The 19253-nt window shown below is 42.5% G+C and overlaps 1 long non-coding RNA gene across 1 annotated transcript in view; it reads left to right on the forward strand.

Moving 5' to 3' along the window:
• LOC112611664 overlaps nt 1-18499 on the forward strand; it is a 33197-nt gene extending 14698 nt beyond the window's left edge. Inside the window, exons 2-3 of the long non-coding RNA XR_003116705.1 lie at nt 16028-16387; nt 16614-18499. This is a non-coding gene — a long non-coding RNA (uncharacterized LOC112611664). The remainder of the gene's footprint in view (nt 1-16027; nt 16388-16613) is intronic.
• Nucleotides 18500-19253: the final 754 nt, after the last annotated feature.

Below are 19253 nucleotides of genomic sequence, written 5' to 3' on the forward strand. Positions count from 1 at the left end.
CTAAAGAAACAAACAGGCAAAATTAATATAGAGAGTTTATTTGGGCTAAGGTTAAGGACTACAGCCTGGGACCCTTCCAAGTTGCCTTGGAGAATGCTCCCTTCAGCTTTTGTTATAAGCAAGGTTTTTTTTTTTTTTTGGAGACAGGGTCTTGCTCTGTTGCCCAGGCTGGAGTACAGTGGCATATCAGTTCACTGGAACCTCCGCCTTCCAGGTTCAAGCGATCCTACTGCCTCAGCCTCCCAAGTAGCTGGGATTACAGGCATGTGCCACCATGCGGGGCTAATTTTTGTAATTTTAGTAGAGACAGGGTTTCACCGTGTTGGCCAGGTTGATCTTGAATTCCTGACCTCAGTAATCCACCTGCCTTGGCCTCCCAAAGTGCTGGGATTACAGGTGTGAGGCGCCTGGCGAGTTATAAGCAAGTTTTTAAAGGCAAAAGAGAACAAGGAGTGGGCTGATGCAGTTTTTTGACATAAATTCTCACTGGTTTTCAGAAATAACAATGGTTAGTGGTAAATTATAGCATAGAATTTAAGGCAGTCTTAGAAGCAGAATTAAATCTATAGAATTATGATGATGGCATAGAGCATAGGTTGGCAGAAATCACCCAGAACAATTAGGAAAATTTTGAGGCTGCAGTGGGCTAGGATCATGCTACTGCACTCCAGCCTGCATGACAGAATGAGACCCCATCTCCCCCAACCCCCCCAAAAAGGAAAGGAAAATAGTAATTAATTAAGAACGGTTTAGATACCCGGAGGGTACAAATGTAGGGAGGGTGGTAGGAGAAGCTGCAGCAGGAGACTGGTCTTTTCAATAACTAAATCTTCTTATTCCTCAGCAGTAAATTTTTTTTTTTTTTGTAATAGTGTCTAAGCAAGCAAGAAAAACAATTTGAGGCTTTCTTTTTAACTTAAAGTTACACATTGTTTAACTATAGTGTATGAGTTATGGTGCCCAGCTTATGGTATTTTATGGCTACCTGGTGTCAGTTAGTCCAGAGCCCACATAGCAAGAGGCTTCAAAAGGTACTTATTTATTTCAAGAAGTAATGAATTATTTTAATTCTTTTCCTAATTGTTCTGGGTGATTTCTGCAAACCTATGCTCTATGCCATCATCATAATTCTATAGATTTAATTCTGCTTCTAAGACTGCCTTAAATTCTGTGCTATCATTTATATCAAATATTTTTCACTTAACTCTTCTAATTCATTTTTCATCCCAATATATTTAATTCTACCATCTTTCATTTTATTTCTTTGATTACCTTGGGAATGCGAAGTAGTTGTCAACTAAAAGCTTCTTTGGTTTTCTAGACTTAAAAATCATCTAAACAGTTCTTAGTTCATTACTATTTTCCATTCCCCTTTTTTGGGAGGTGGGGGAGATGGGGTCTCATTCTGTCATGCAGGCTGGAGTGCGGTAGCATGATCATAGCCCACTGCAGCCTCAAACTTCTTGGCTCAAGTGATCCTCCTGCCTCAGCCTCCTGAGTAGCTGGGACTAAAGGCATGTGCCAACATGCCCAGCTAAACATTCTTCCTCCTCCTCCTCCTCCTCCTCCTCTCCTCCTCCTCCTCCTCCTTCTTCTTCTCCTCCTCTTTTCTTCTTCTTCTTCTTCTTCTTCTTCTTCTTCTTCTTCTTCTTCTTCTTCTTCTTCTTCTTCTTCTTCTTCTTCTTCTTCTTCTTCTTCTTCTTCTTCTACAGAATTATTGTTTAGGTATCATGTTGTTCATCTTTGAGTAGGGACACTTCTATCTCGGATGGCTATTTGTTCTGAATACTAGTTTCTGTAGCATTTTGCTCTACTCTTTATCAATTTAGCAATTATTTGGATTCTCCATGTCCATCTTGATCTGGAGGTCTGGATGATCAGTGTTAATGTTCTGGCTTAGCTGCTGGGATCTCTGAGGAGGGTACAAATGAAGGGAGGGTGGTATGAGAAGCTGCAGCAGGAAACTGGTCTTTTCAATAACTAAATCTTTTTATTCCTCAGCAATAAATTTTTTGTTTTTTTGTAATAGTGTCTAAGCAAGAAAGAAAAACAATTTGAGCATTTCTTTTTAACTTTCATTTTAAGTTCAGGGATATATGCGCAGGTTTGTTATGTAGATAAACTTGTGTCATGGGGGTTTGTTGTACAGATTATTTCAGCACCCAGGTATTAAGCTTGGTATCCATTAGCTATTTTTCCTGATCCTCTCCCTCCTCCCACCCTCCACCCTCCAATAAGCCCCAGTGTATATTGTTCCCCTCTGTGTCCATACGTTCTCATCATTTAGCTCCTACTTATAAGTGAGAACATATGGTATTTGGTTTTCTGTTCCTGTGTTAGTTTGCTAAGGATAATGGCCTCCAGCCCCATCCGTGTTGCTGCAAAGGACATGACCTTGTTATTTTTGTGGCTGCATAGTATTCTATGGTGTATATGTACCACATTTTCTTTATGTTTTTTAGGTTGATTCTTTGTCTTTGCTATTGTGAATAGTGCTGCAATGAACAGATGTGCGCCTGTGTCTTTATGATAGAACTATTTCTGTTCTTTTGGGCATATGGGTCAAACGATAGTTCTTTTTTTAGGTTTTTGAGGAATTACCACACTCTTTTCCATAATGGTTGAACTAACTTACACTCCCACCAACAGTGTAACAGTGTTCCTTTCTCTCCGCAACCTTACCAGCATCTGTTGTTTCTTGACTTTTTAATAATCACTATTCTGACTGGCATGAGCTGGTCTCTCACTGTGGTTTTGACTTGCATTTCTCTAATCAGAGATGTTGAGCTTTTTTTCTTGTGCGGATTGGCTGCACGTATGTGATCTTTTGAGAAATCTCTGTTCATGTCCTTTGCCCACTTTTAAATGGGGTTATAATTATTATTTTTATCAATTTGAGTATTTTAAACAGAGGGATCTAATGCTATTATTGGTTATATGAGTGGGAAATGAGCTGAGAAGGCCAACAGGGGATAGTGTGGAAACCCGGAGAGGAGCAGCAATGGGAAATCCCCACGCCCCAGGCTGGAGTGGGAGGGAGGAGACAGTGTTACTGGTGCCAGTGTCTGGCATCAGCTGGATGCTTAAGCACTTTTTATGTGGCAGCTGGAACCATGGAGAAAATTGTCTCTATTGAGATGCTGCCTGAGGCTCAGAAGAAGGGGAAAAAAATACCTGAATTTCTTCCTTCTCTTGGAAGAAATCTCCCAGAAGTGCCTCCCGTTGACCAAATCCTGACGGATACAGGGGCTGGAAAAATGTAGCCCGGAGTTGTCAGCCTTCTGTCTTAAGACAAGAGCAGAGGAAGAGTGAGGAATGGATCTGAGGTCAAGACTGGCAAAGGTTTTGCCTCCCATAGAGATTCCGCAGCTGTATAGAGTCTTTTGCAAGGTTATTTCCCAAACCATATTACCCACCCTGCCCCTCTCCCTACATGCACATATACACACATTTAGTGTAAGATCTACTTTTTAATATTATGTCTTAAATGCTATGAACTCTTATCCATTTATTTTGTAATAGTCATCTTTTTGGATTTTCAGAGTCCCAAGCACTTTCAGTTTTTTAGTTGATTCCTTTTGATCACAAGCAGGACTGATTTTCCTTTCTTTGTGGTTTCTATAGCCAATCCTGTGAGCCTTCCTGCTCCTGGGAACTCTTAAGTTACCACAGTCTCAGAAGAATTCTGTGTTTGGTGTCCCAGTAGTCTCTGAATTCTAGAACAACCTGTTCAGTGCCCTTGGGGTCAAGGAGGCATGTGTCCCCCTACAATCTGATAGTCATTTGAGTTAAATACTTACAGTGTCACCTCTTTTATGGGAAGAACTCTTTTGCCTTGCTTCTAACCCAGGAGTTCTGCTCCCAGTAAAACAGCTCATTCTTCTCCCCAGAATACCCAATTCTGTAGCAGTTATGGGGTTTATACCGGTAATTTCCTCTGCTCTTACCCATTCCTAGTATGTCATCTTATACAATTTCTATAATGGTTCTGCAAATATGTGTCACATAGACAACCACTATTTCTTACATCCTACTCAGGGCTGACATCATTAATTGATTAGGTTGATTTATTTAGTTCATTAATTAATTGATTTAGTTGATTAAATAACTATGATTAATTGATTATGCTCATTTTCTGATGAAAACAACCTTAGAACACTTCTTAAAATTATGCTGGAAGTCACTCCCAGTAGCATGTGAAAACAACATGTATTTGACATACTGGATTTGGTAGCAAGGTCTAAACTTCAGTTCAAGTTTTTAGCAGACAATGGTTTGTTATGAGGCAATGAACATGAGGAGTACCTTCAAGTTCACTGAGACATTGACTGATTTTGCTTTGAAATTTTTTCCCTTTAGAAGAAATCTTACCAGGTATAGGTGATGCTGATAACAAGAAACAAAGAGAAAGAAGCAAATAAAGAGAAAGTGAGACTGAGTTCCATTATATGCTGTTTTACATTGGGTTCCTTGGAAACAGACCCTGAGATGAAGAGCTGCATGCAGACTGTTTACTGGGAGATACTCCTGAGAGGCGTCTATACAGAAGTGGGGAAGACAGCATTGGATAGAGGGGGAGGCTGATCTGCGAAGCATTTCCAACTGAAGGCCGCGCTGATTCTCCACAGACCTCTGCAGGGGAATTTCTGGGGTGGGGCTGGAGGGTCTTGAGAATTGTCCCAAACTGAAGCAAAGGTTAAGGCTTTATGCCCCTACATCAGCAACATTGGTTTGGGGTGTCCCCTGGTCGAGGGGAGAGCAGTCTTGGACAGGGCAGTGCCGGTTCCCAGTGGGATATTTTATCGCAAACTTTGCAGGGTGTTTTTTTTTTTTTTTTTCTTTTTCCTGTCACAGATGCTATGATGGATCTTTGGCCCATGTCGCAGTGCTAGGGTTGTACCTGCATAATGCTACTTTTTTAATCTAATAATTTGTCTTTTGTTTTGGAAGGCATGATCTAAGTCAGCTTGGTCCCTACAGACTCTTTGTTAATATAAGGGATTCCTAAATCTAAACTCTTCATTAATATAAGGGATTCCTAAATCTTCATAGGGCTTTTCTTCTTTGGAGCTCATATGTCTTACCGAGATACTACAAAGCACTTGTCATTTTTTACAAATCAAGTCCAATTAGCATAACGTCATTGATATTGTGGACCAATATGGTGTTTAGTGAAATGTCCAAGTCCCTTTGGACTGTCTTATGACAGAGGCTGTGAGGGCAGTTAGCAGAGAGTTCACTCTGTTAATGAAGCCCTGTGGGAAGACCATAACAGTGTATTGTTAACCATCCCATATTGAATGTGAACTGCTTTCTGATTCTTCTTTTGGATGGAAATGGAAACAAAAAGTTAGCCAACGACATAGTTATGGCTATGATGATGAAATTTGTCTTAGTCTGTTTTGTGCTAGACAAAATACCACAGATTAGGTAATTTATAAAGAATTGAAATTGATTTCTTACGGTTCTTGAGGCTCAGAAGTCCAAAGTCAAGGTGCTGTCGGGTTCAGTTTTCTGATAAAGTTGTTCTCTACTTCCAAGATGGTGCCTTCTTGCTACATCCTCTGGAGGGAAGGAATGCTGTGTCCTCACAAGGCAGACAGGCAAACCGGCCAAACACTGTGTGAAGCCTCTTTCATGAGTACCCTGATCCCATTCCTGAAGGAGGAGCCCTCGTGGCCTAATTACCACTTAACGTCTCCACCTCTTAATATGATCACATTGGCAATATCTGAATTTTGGAGGAGACACATTCAAACCATTTGTTCTAGTAAAGATGCCACATTGGCATAGCAGCTGCAATTGAGACTTCTCTTTGATTAAGGTTGTGACAGTTTTGGTGCTAAAGCAGGCCCATGCTGGCCTGTAGGAGCCAACTGTTCAATTTTCAGGAGCCTTGTGAGCTGGTTGTTAAGCCTATGGTGGGACCATTATACTCTGGAAATTGGCAAATACTATATAGCAATCATCCCTTGACCCCTGGAGAGCCTGTTGTTAAATGTTTACCAGCATGTCATTGGTGGTAGTCCACTGTCATTTATCATGTATCATGATTCTGCTCCATGTACATTTTCCCTTTGCTGATTTTGCTTTGTTTTGCTGCAATAAATCACAGCTGTGAGTATGACTGTATTCTGAGTCTTGTGAGTCCTCCTAGTGAAAAATCAATAGAGTTTTTGTAGGGACTAGAGTAGTGAATAAAATGAGGCTATCATGGCCATCACCAGTTTTGCATTCTTCAAAATTTTGATGATGGCACTAAATTTTGCCATTTCCCCTGGGATATGGTATTGTCTTTATTTATTGCCTTGGATAGGGGTCAGTGGGAATATTTCAGTGGCTTCCTTTGGCTTTCCACGCTTCAACAGCTTTTGCACCACAGATCAAGAACTTGATGTAAGAGTTCTGCCATTTATCATGTATACTCATTTCAATTACACCTTTGGGTACAGGGAAATGATCACTGGATGGATCCATGAACCCATTGGACCCATTGGGAGATTGGAGCTGGGTCATTATTAGCCTTCACCTCACCCTATTATAATGGGAAGCACAATGGAGCTTTGTGTCCCTGGATATCACAGTCCATTCAGACCCTGGGTCCAATAATTCTTGTAAGTTTTGAGGACAGTACAGGGAAATGATCACTGGCTGGATTAATGGACCCAGTGTAGCCTTAGTGAACTGGACGTGGGTCATGACTGGTCCCCATATTTCTCTCTTCAAATGGAGGTGCAAAATGGTGCTTTGGGTCCCTGGGAATCGAAGTCAGCTTACACTTAGATCCCATTTTTCCACTGGACAATTATCTAAGGAAATGGCTGTTGATCTCTTTGGGGAAGAACTTGGAGAATTACTGCTAAATACACTTCTGTGGTATTGCACGGTTTTTTTGTCATGGGGACCTGGCTTCTCCTTCAGTCATTCTTGAACTGAGAACTGGCTCAAGTTTGGATGCTTGTTAAACAATCATGACTTCTTATCCAGGCAGATGTTTGCAGGCTCTTGATCCTCTGTTCTTGATTTTTTTTAGTTGGATAATTTGTGCAACACTTTTGATTGTCATGAATGTATTTCTTACCCCTTTTGTAAGACTGCCCTTGGGGCCCTTCTCTGGCACATTTCTGGCTGGTTGGGGGCTCCCTAGACTTACCTGGTATATCCTCTTTAGCATACCCACTTCTCTGACCTTTAAATGCCCCTTTCAGACCATTTGCCGTATCAGTTTTGGTATTTCTAATTCATTGGGCCAAATAGATGGATGGGCCATGATATGTTTCAAGCTTTTGAGAGCCATCCTTGCAGTGTATTATACTCTCTCTGGAGTATTTGCCCAGACTTGAGTATCGTGGGAGAATGTTCCCACACTGATTAATTCTCCTTGGTCTAACTTTGTGTCCTACAGCCCCACCTCTCAGGATCCATTCCCATGCATGCTTTCGCAACTTCTGCTAGCACATATTAGCCAGAGCTTATAGCTTCTTTGTTGTATAGTCCCTGGCCTCTTAGCAAGCCCAGTACGTCTCTGGTTAGGGTGTGCTGAAGTTTAACCTTGCTGTTTTTCTGTTGCTTAAAGGAGCTGCAGGGGTGGGGTGGGGGGCAAACATTATTTTTTAAGGCATGACATCAATCAGGGTCCAATCAGGAGACAAAAATCACACCAGTAATTTGAACAGAGAAAATTTAGCCTAAGAAGTATTAAGTAGTAAAATATATGTAACTACAAAAAGGCATAAAAGAGGGGTCTAAGGAAGATAAAAATAGTACACGTGGAAAACAGCTACCACTGCCAGAGCTGAGGGAGAGACCAGGAACTTAGAAAAGATATCTTCTCCATCTTCCTCCGTTGAGGCTGAGGTCCAAACTCCCTTGGAGAGGGTGTGGTTGCCATGGGAACATACAGTGTGTTGGTGAAGAAGAAAGTTAGTAGAAGGCACAGATGGAGCTGGTCTGCAGAAAACAGCCCACTGGGTGGTGGAGAAAATTGCTGGAGGGTGCAGGGAGGCTGGAATTGGTCCACAAGAGCTGGTAAGGCGAGCATTACTAGGCCTCTGCATGCTGATCTGCTGGCGGCGAGGACAAAGAAAAATGGCCCTATGGAACCAGTGAGAGAATCTCCTTCCTCTGGCTGTGACCTTGCAGTGTCACCCCAGTGCCCTTTGTTAATAAAGATATTATACCATGGGAAAAGAAAGGAATGATTACAAGCTCTAGCTCTAGGATCACAAAGCAGAGCAAAGGAGGATGGATTGGAGCTGAGAGGAACAAATTGATGACTGGCACAAATTGTGAAAATTTGGAAAATGTGGCACCAAAGTCTGCTTGTACCTCTTTGCCATGCCCCCCATCAAGAGGTAGAGTCTATCTCTTTACCTTGTTGAACCTGGGCCGATCATGTAACTTGCTTTGACTGACAGAGGAGACTGGGAAATGATATTGTGATACTTACAAACCGAAGCCTCAAAAAGCCATGCAACTTTTATTGTCTTCTTCATGGACCCCAGTGGCCATGCTGTGAACTTTGTCATATAGATAGGCCACGTGTAGGAAAACTTAGCGGTCCTGCATTACAGCCCACCAACCCACTGCCAGATGTGTGAGGAGATTTGTGGGGACAGTTCAATCCTAGTCAGATGACTGACTGACTGCAAGCTCAGGAGAGAATCCCACAACAGCACATAAGGCACAGACAAACCATTTCAGTTCATCCTAGCCACAAATGCTAGCCCACAGAATTATGCGCAAATAGATGTTTGTTGCTTTAAGCCACTAAGTCCTGGGGATGATTTGTTACATAAAATTTATAAGGCCGGGTAGGGTGGCTCATGCTTGTAATCCCAGCTCTTTGGGAGGCCCAGGTGAGAGGATCACTTGAAGGTGGGAGTTCGAGACCAGCCTGGGTAATATAGACCCCATCTCAACAACAACAAAAACAAATAAGAATAAAAATTAGCCAGGTGTGGTGGCACACACCTCCCACAGCTACGCAGGAGGCTGAGGTGGGAGGAGTTTGGGTTACAGTAAGCTGTGACTGTGCCACTGCATTCCAGCCTGGTCAACAGAGCAAGATCCTGTCTCCAATAAAAATAAAACTTAAATTAAATTAAATTAAATTAAAAAATTATAACTGATAGTGTAGAAAAGAGTTAACATAGCAAGCCTGGCTGTTATTCTTTGAAAGGCTTGCTGATAAGGTTAGCCTTTGACTAGTATTTGTAACTTGGGTTTTGGGAGGGTTCCTATGATTCCTGGAATGGGTAAGAGTGGCTCACTGTGCCTAAATTGTCTATGCAAACAACATGGTTTATACTAAAACAATGTGGTTCATTTCTGGGAGTCTGGAATATTGGTACTTGCCAAGTAGAGACTGCCTACATGATCAGCCCTCAGTTAAAACTTTGGGTGCTGAGTCTCTAGTGAGATTCTCTGATTGGCAACATTTTCCACGTGTTGTCACAACTCATTGCTGACAGAATTCGGTGTGTCCTGTGTGACTCCTCTGGGAGAGAACTCTTGGAAGCTTATGCCTGGCTTCCCTGGGATTTCACTCCATGTGCCTTTTCCCTTTGTTGATTTTGCTTTGTATCCTTTGCTGCGATAAATCATAGCTGTGAGTGTGACTCTATTCTGAGACTTGTGAGTCCTTCTAGCGAACAATCAAATTTGGAGTGGTCTTGGGGACTCTACACACTAATATAGACACTTGCTTCAAAGCAAATTGCAGGGAACTATTTCTACCAAAGTGGGGTGGGCCTCTTCTGCAGACCCAGAGGCCTCAGGGGAATCTGGGAGCTGAAATTCTCAATGGCGTTACTCAGATATCCCCATTCCAAGTCTCAGGGTCCTAGGGTTTTCCTAATAGAGCTTGATCTCAGCGTAGGAAACCTTATAGGATGAGAATTCAGCTTTCTCTGAAGCTCTGCTACCTGTGAGCCTGATCATTCTCTCTGTACATCCGCTGGCTACCTGAGATCAGCATTTCCTTAAATGTTGCCCAGAAGTTGCTCTGGCTTTCATAAGTTTACTTGAACTGTTGAATGACCATCCTAATTGTAATCTCTCTGCAATCAATCAATTGTCTGGAGGAATTCCTTTTATTTTACATATCCCACATTCTTTTCAAGGGCCAGAAATATCTCAAAAGTGATTGCATCCACTTCCACAAGGAAAAATGTGAATAGTGGCAGCACTGCAGTATGCCAGGGCCTACCTCTTCTCGACCTTCCACCAGGGTGGGTCTCCATTCTCATGCAGTTGGTGAGCGATCCAGCTCCAAGACCCTCATCACTTACTTCTATTACTACTACAACTTAATTGTACATGTGTAACACATGTAGAGCTTAGTATATGATTCCACATAAAGGAACTCCTTTATTTCTGGAATTGCCTTGAAGGGAGCGTTGGAGTTGCTGTTCTCTCTGTTGTCAAGTGAGGGAATTAAGCCTCAGTGGAGTGATAGCCCAAAGTCAGGATTCTGCTAAGTTGCCGAGTCAAAGTCAACGTAGATTTTTGACTCCATCATTCTTTCCTACCACATTGTGCTGCTTCTCCAAAGAACTGGTGAGGAAATTGCTAGATTTGCATTTGCTTATTCAAATTCTTATGATCACCTTAGTATTGATGTGGGTGGTAGCAATCTACACCAGATACATTTGACCTAAAAGAATCAAGGGCACGGAAGAGGGTGAGGAGCTTGTCAACCTTTAATGTGCAAACAAGTCACCCGGGGATCGGAAATGTTAAAATGTAGATTCTGATTCTGGGAGTCTGTATTTCTGACACGCCCCCCAGTTGGTGCTGATGCTACTGCTCCTTAGCCTCACAGAGTAGCTAGGTTCTTAATAGCAAGGTTCTTGAAGAATCAAAGTAAGAAAAATTTAGGAATATTGATTTTTTATTTTCCAACTTTTCAATGTGGTAAAATGCAAAACATTTTTCTACATTAACTCAATCCATAAACACTCTAAAAAAAAACACACTAAAAACACGCTTAAAAAGGGGGCAAAAATAAAGCTGCAGAATTTTTCAGATTTTAACCAGCCATAAGATAAAAATATCAATTTCTAAGAGCTTCATTCAGGCATTTGATTGACGAAGCTCATAAACAGTGAGTCAGTTAGGTACCCCTCCTATGCTAGAATTCCCTTCCAGTTTTACAAGGACAAGGTAAAAAGACACAGCCAAATTTTGATCAATTCATGGAGACCACACTAAATCATTCTGGGGGATGACAAAGATTCTCTTGTAGACTAAACTCTAATCAACTAGGCCCTGCATCCAACTAGGCCCTGACCTTTGGACTTTCATATTCACTGAATTCCATGCATTGTCCAGTTTTAGCAGGAACCCTGTTAAGTCAATGTAGACAGACTGTCCTACCTGTGATATCTGATCACCCTTGATATCTGATGGGGTTCTTCATCCTCCACCCACCAGCTCCTCAGGTGATGTCTGGCCACCCTGGCCTGCTGTCAGCAAGAATCCTGTTAGGTCAGTTTGGGCAGAGTCCCCCTTACCCCTGAGGTTTCCCCCTTTTATTATTTTTTTTTTGAGACAGAGTCTGTTGCCCCAGCTGGAGTGCAGTGGCAGTGTGACTTCCTCCACCACAACCTCCACCTCCCAGGTTTAAGCGATTCTCCTGCCTCAGCCTTGTGACTCCTCCTTGGAGGTCTGGAAGCATGTGCTTGTAATGGCACTGCCATGTAGCCATGCCTGGCTAATTTTTGTATTTTTAATAGAGACGAGGTTTCACCATGTTGGCCAGGCTGGTCTCGAACTCCTGACCTCAAGTGATCCGCCTACCCTGGCCTCCCAAAATGCTGTGATTACAAGTGTGAGCCACCACACCCAACCCTGAGGTTTCTTCTTAGCAATTTCCCATGGACTGCTCCCCAGCCTGCCCCTTGACCTCCTTGCTTGTAAATTCCCACTTTTCCTTGTATTCTGAGTTGAGCCCAGTTTCTCTTCCCTACTACAAAACCCCACCGGAGTAGCCCCTTTGAATAGAGTTTGCCTCGCCATTCTTTAACAAGTATCATGAATAACTTCTTCCTTCACAGGGATCGTAGTCGTGTTGGGTGATCCAGGATCCAGCTTCAGATTATAAGAACTTTCTCAGTAGACCTCAGAGAAGTTTCTGGCTGTCTGTGATCAACTTTGGAAATCTCTCAAAATGACACCTGTTCCCAGACCCTCACCTGCTTTTTGGTTTCTGTATTGTCAAGGTCAGCCACAATGCAGCTGACCTGCAACTTGTCTCCTCTCTAACCTTGTCCTTCCTTCTTGCCAGTGGCCAGCTTTCGGCTCCTGCTCCCACCATCTCTAGCTTTTCCTCAGGGACTGGAGTAGGGCACGGCCACACAGAGGGTCATTTCAGGGTTAAAAATTGAGGCAAATGTTACAAAAAACTAAAGTGGTGACGACCTTGGAAATTGGGGTTGGGTTCTTAATCCTGGGACATCTGGTGGCCTTAGCTCAAGCTCCACAAAGCCTCCCTGTGGCTTTTTCTGGAAAAAAAGAAAAAAAGAAAAATCCAGCAGGCAATTAAACTCAATCCCCTCCCCTCCTTCTCATGTTCCGTACCAAACCACATTGCCAGCCTGTCATAGAGTTCTTTTCTTGACTGCCTTGTGACCCAAATGACAAAATATTTCCACTCAAAGTTTTGGGCGCTTCACCTCCCTCCTCTTTTTTTTTTTCCCTGTAAATGGAACCCCAAAAGTTTGGGCTAGATATATTTTTTCCCTTTATTAAAATGGACTTTTTCCTTCCAGAAGCAATGATTCAGGGCCGACAATTCAACTTATTTATTTATTTGTCTACCCATCCATCCCTTCATTTATTTATTTATTTGTTGTATAAGGTAATAGCTTATGGTACTTACCCAGAGCCAGCTGTTTGCAGGATGCCGAGAGCAGGTGGTCTGGGAGGCCTCTGATGAATTGCAAAAGACACTCACCAGCTGCCGACACTGTGTGTAATGAGCAAACCTGCAAAAATCTTTATTTTCAATTGGATTGTACCTTTAAGTAAGCAAGGGAGACAGCCAGTATAACTACAGACCATGACCAACAACCCACATAAACAGTGTGCAAACACAAGTGATTAATGTACCACTATTTCAAAACATCTAAAGCTAATGAGTCAGATTTACTAGGGTGCACAAGAGAGGGGAGAGGGATGTGGAGGAGGAGAGAACAACTTAATGGGCCTTAATAGCCTTTAGTTGAGGCCTCAGAATTCTCCTGCCTGTGGTCCACAGTGCCATCTGAGCTGGTAAACAAACACCCTGCTGGCCCGCGAAGGCCATTTTCTTTCCGGCCATTCAGGGAGAGGGGTGTTCCAGTTTCAGGAATAGAATTAGGGGAGCAAGCTGGTGTTCACTGCACCCTCCAGTGATCTCTGATGATATGCGGGGATAATGGGTTACAAAGACAGACATTAATAAGGTACGATAAGAGGGGGAGGTTTATTAATTTTTCAAGTAAGTTAGGATGCCCCAGGGCATGGTAAAAGTGTAAAGAATCTGGTGAGCGATGAGGGGCTTGCCTGATTAATGCAAGTCAGCTGTCCTCCGAGGGCCATAGCAATAATGATGAGATTATGGAAGAACCTACTGAAGACAAATGAGATGCATGTGGAATAAAAACGAAGTGTCCTAGTTACTCTTTTGGAGTGCATGGTGGATTTTTATTAAGGAAGAACAGAGGTACAAACGACAGCCTGAGGAAGTGGGACTCTGCTTGTTCTGCTCAAGTGCTTTCCGCCTGGGCCTTCCAGGAGTTCCGGGCCTGCCCTGGAGCAGGGCTGAAAAGGCAGTGCATCCAGCAACAAACACCTTCCACGTAGGCAGATCGGAGGGAGCAGGGCTTGGTGCCTCCACCGGGCCCCCATGGCCTGTGGCTTTGCCTCCAAGCACTGCCGTGCACGGCCCTCCCCTTCGTGCTGCTGTTTCCTCCAGGGTGTGCTGGGAGCTGGGCTGCCTTGTGGTTCAGACGTCCCCTATCTATTTCTGCTCTGCCACTGCTGACCGATTAATTTGGAGCTGGAGAAAAGAGAACTTGCATTAGTTTTCTTTTCCTTTTCAGAATGCTCAGTAGGTATTATGTCCTGTCTCTGTATGGTCCTCATCTTGCTTGTGTACTTCTCTTCCCTGGCTTGCCATTCAGTCTGTATCTTCCCATGGAGGCAGAGGCAGCGTCCCCACTCTACCCCGGCCTTTGACGTCCACGTGCAGACAGTGGCGGCAGGGACCCTTGAACTTCAACATGCAGAGTTATTTGAGGAGCTGGCTAAAAAGGCAGCTTTAGGTCTTAGCTTCCAAAGAGTTCGGGCTAGATACCAGGAATCTGCCTTTTTAGTAAGCACTTCACAGGTGGTTCTGATACTAGTGTGCTCAGTTGATAGTTTGGGAAACACTTTGAAAGGGGATGAGATGGACCATGGGTTGCCTCTGATAGATTATTCTGAATGTCAAAGTGCCTAAAATTTCACTGTGGATGATTCGCCTTTTTACATCAACTCACAAGAGTTCATAGTAAGATGTCAGTCTGCCACCCCCAGCTCCCACCATGCAGTGGTAACCCCTCAAATCATTTTTAGAAATGACTCCCTTAGTGTGAGTCTGTTTATCACACTGGAGCAGACAGCTTAGAGCACGATGGCCAGGCTTCTAGGGAAAGAGTCATGGATCAAGTTGGAAAGGAGGAGGCAAGGGAGCAGAGGACGGCCTGGAAGAGCAAGGACAGTTGGTGGGGAGGCAGGATATTGGCAATGGGTCCCCTGGGGCCAAAAGCAGAGGTGGGGGAGATGGAGAGGAGGAGGGGTCCAGGGACAGTGGTGAAGCCAGTGGTTCTCAACTTTTTTTTTTTTTTTTTGGTAGCAAAGCATTTCTTTTCAAATGAAATCTAAGTGGAAATTCCAGTTGATAAAGCCAATTAAATAATGTATTAATATACATTTTATTTCAAATGTGTAACAATTATCTTTATAATGATAAATTATATAGATGAAGCTGTTGGAATGAACACAGAAATTAGAAATTGGTGGCTACAGATAATAATTCAGCCTTAGATCATCTGGAATCAGCAAATTTGCTCAGATAAATGCTGTAAATGACAAGTTTGTTGGCAGTTGGCTTTGCAATTTTAGGAGATTCCCTTAATCAAAGTGACCTGGACTCTTTGCATGAGGAGCAACAGGGAATTTATATTTTAAGGTTGGATCACTCATGATATTTAGTAAATATTCAAATTCCTCTCATTGAAAGGTCACTGCAGAAAGCAACCAGGACATTGAAACAAGAGTTTAAATAGTCTCTGACTGGTACAACCTAGCTTGCTATTGCACGAATGCAATTACCCTACAGGAAAAGAAAGCCCCAAGCATAGGCAGGAACCCTTGCTGGCACTGGAATAAGCCCTTCACCCATGTGCTGTAAGATGTGCTTTTAAGCAATTTTACTTGAACTGTCAGGCGGAGGCCAGACTTTATCCAAGTATCAGTGCAGCCCTACCACATTCCTAGTCAAGGAGACAGTTCTTAGAAACTATAAGAACCTTTATTCCCAGATCTGTACAAAATGATTTACTAATAGGCACAAGTTCACAATGTGCAAAAGGTTGTACGTTTTAAAGACATACAATTTATATTGAATTTATATTAAAAATGGAATGTACTTCCACATGTGTTAAATTTATGTACTTACGTATTTCATGCATTGACATTTAAATATAATGTACATTTAATTTACAATAAAAATGTGTAAGTTTTTTTTCAGGTTGGGGGTTAGAGAATAGGAGATAGGTGTCATACATTTGAAATACATATAAATAATGAAATTAAAACAAAATACGTGTAGAGCCCTTGGATGCTTTCTGAGGAATGCAGGATTTGGAAAATCAGAGTCTTGGGCCAAGACTGCGCCTAAGAAAGACCCCATCACTAAGGATAAGGTGGGCAGCAGAGGCTGGACATTGAGGAATGTCTCAGAGTGTCTTTGGTAACACTAGATTTTTCTTTCATCCAGCTACTTGTGCAAGAAGCTACAATGAGAAAAAAAATAGCAAGAAATAGATGAGGGAAGGAGGTGCTGTAGAGATAAAAACAAAGAAAGAAAAGGAGAATGAATTGTGCTGAGATAGAGACGCCTGGATGAGGAAGCTAGCCCTTGCACCCATAAAGCTGGAAAGAAAGTGGGGCCTTGGAAACTTCTGGAAGGATGCGAGGAAAGAAAAAGGCAAGGAAATGAGATGGAGAGGAGGAAGAGAAACCAGCAAGCACTTCGGAAGCATGTAAATTACAAGGAAATGAGGAACAGCCTTTATTGAAACAGTCTGTGAAGTCTGTGCTACCGCTGAGAGCTTCATTTTACTGTCCTGGCAAGGAGGTAGGTGCTCAAAGGACTTTGTCTTGGAAGCCCACTGTGGCTCCCCCGGGCCTGGCACTTTCAGCCCCGTCCTTTTGCTCTCACTGTTCCTCTCTGCCTGCTCCCTGCGGTCTCTTCTGGGCTCTCTCCCACTTAGCCCACCAAGGCCTGGCCATCCGAGTAGAAATAGACTTTCATTTTCCTTAGGTCTGCACTGTGCGTACTGACTAACCTGCTTCCTGCACAGGTATGGCCCCTCTCCAGTGCCCAGCACCTCATCGCTATGGTAACGGAAGACACGCTGATCATCCGGATTTTGCCTCAGAGACTTGGGCTGTACAAGCTGCTTTCCTGGGGTAGCTTGTCCTTTTGCAGTTAACCGAGATGCCTGGGGAGAAGAGCGTCCCCCAACAGGGTGGCAGGCGATGCTTCCAGATGCGGTCACTTGGCATGTCTGAGCCGAATGTCTCCATAAAAATATGATGTAATTAACAGAGCTGCAGCAGCTGGAACAATTCAGCACCTCACATTGATTTTCCATGTCTCCTATTTACTTTCAGTTTTTAAACTGTCTGCAGTGACAGGAAATCAAAGAATTATAATGGTGTGTGTGAGGGCCCGAAGCTGGGTCGGCATTTCCTTGTGAAATCCTGAGATTAATCAGTTTCCTATCACTCAATCATCCCTTTTCACTTCTAAAGGAAAACTGTCCTCCAAAATGCTATGAAATAGCAGTCTATTTTTGGATATTAAAAAACTCAATTATATTATTTTAAAATTTGAGAGGAGTGTTTAAAAAAAAGTTGGCCTGAAGCAATATTCACTTGTCTGTTTTCTCCTTCAAGTTTAATAGGAGTTGGCAAAGGCATTTGGGTGCAGTGAGGCACAAGTACTATATTCACCCTTCCCAAGTTTTGTGGGCTTGGAAAAGTTTCTTGGTGGAAACAAAGAGAGGAACTGCGTTCCAAGTTTTTTCAATCACTGAAACAAAGGAAAATAAGTTTCCCCATATGTAGTTATTCATGAACCTTCATCTGAAGCTGGGTTGGTTGGCTTTCTCATAGTTGGTCACTGTATTTCCAGCTCTGTCAGGTGAAACTCAGAATCTTGGGTTAATTTCACTTTGGGATCCTTAAAACGCTGGAGAAAATAGGCGGAAAGCTGCGGCTGCAGTGGGGAAACAGGCCTCTGTCTGAAGTCAGCTTGCTCTAGATCGTGTTTGAAGACTTGCCTCAGATTTAAGTGGTCTTGCTTTTTTTCCAGACTCCCTTGCCTTGGCAGATTCTGTGTCTTGGCCACGCTGTAAGAACTCACTTTTCTTTGTCTTTTTATTGATTCAAGCAATATAACCATTTCAGAAATAATTAGGAAAATAAAGAAGAAAATTGCTCATAATTCTACCGCTCAAACACAATAGCTATGATTGTTTTGGAGCAATTACTTTGGGTCATTTTCAAATGCTGAGTTTTGATATGATTCTAAGCATAATGTACAAATAACTTTACATGTTGCTTTTGCACTTAATCTATGTCAGAAGCATTTCCCCATGTTATGATTAGCTTCAGTAAATATCTTTTTAATTGCTGCCCAAACAGCTGGAACAATTCAGTCCCTCTTATTGACTTTCCATGTGTCCTATGGAAGTAGAGACACTGTGTTAACTATTTCCATATTTTGGGACAATAGATCAAATCCATTTTTCACTGTAATTAATCCCATGATAAGTATCTTTATAAATAAGCCTTTTCTCTATCTAAGATAATTTCTTTAGGATAAATTCCTAGAAATTACAGGGTCAAAGTGGATAAATATTTTATGACTCTTGATATTTCTTGTTGATCTTTAAAGCTATTATGTGACTTTATATTATCACCTAAAATGTTTGAAGAATCATGCTTTACGAGGGGATTTTATTGACTAAATATGCAGTACTGAGAGAGCTTTATGTGTGCAGTTTGATGATGCTGACAGATATCATGGAGATAAACATTTTTTAATTTAAAGATGTTCTGTTTATGTTTAACATACAGAAGTTAATGTTAAACATGATGCCTATTTTGTTTAACATACAGAAGTGACTTTATTAAAGCCATTTCTTCTAAATGTGCAATAAACTATGATTCTTTGCCTGGTTCTAATGTTCTATGTCATCAAACCTCATAAAACTAATTAGCATCATACCCCCTCAGTTTGCCTGTGAATTTTGAAGATGTGAATTTCTCTTCCACATGAAATAGAATTTGGTGGGCATCCCTTTGCTGGGAATAACTCCTTGAAAAATAGAAAAAATACTGAGCGGAAAGAAAGTACATTTTCTGGGAAAAGAATAAGAACCCAGAGAGATGGAGTGAGAATTGTACCACAGGGTCCCAGAAGCAGATGTTTTGGGTGTTGAAACTCCCACCAGAACAGCTGCAGAAATGTAGAATCACATCTGGGCGTGTGACGCGGCTGCATCATTACCTACAGACAGCAAAACAGCCAGATGCTTCCAATTCATTTTAAGGACCAGGCTTCAGGTCTGAACCTGTGAATGTCTCCACTTCCCGACCAACGACTTATCAATTGCTGAGACAGCTCATGAAAACATCGCCTCGTGGGCACTTTAAGGACACATCTCCATTGCAGCAGGTAGAGGCAGAGTGCAGCTGCTGCACACCCGGCCCTGCAGCTCTAGCTCTGCTCTCAGGGTGGGGGTTAAAGCCATCAAAGCCCTTCCACATGACGGTTGCTGCATGGCTTGTCACCGGTGCATGAGGCTTCTGAGGGCGTATTCTGTTTAATCTCTGCTCTAGTTCTTCAAATTCTCATCTCTCTCTCCCTCTTGTTCTCTTTCCTCTTTTACTGTCTCCTCTCTCACTCTGTGTGTGTGTGTGAGAGAGGAAGA

The sequence above is a fragment of the Theropithecus gelada genome, chromosome 18 (genome assembly GCF_003255815.1).
Source record: "Theropithecus gelada isolate Dixy chromosome 18, Tgel_1.0, whole genome shotgun sequence".
Taxonomy (NCBI): Eukaryota; Metazoa; Chordata; class Mammalia; order Primates; family Cercopithecidae; genus Theropithecus; species Theropithecus gelada.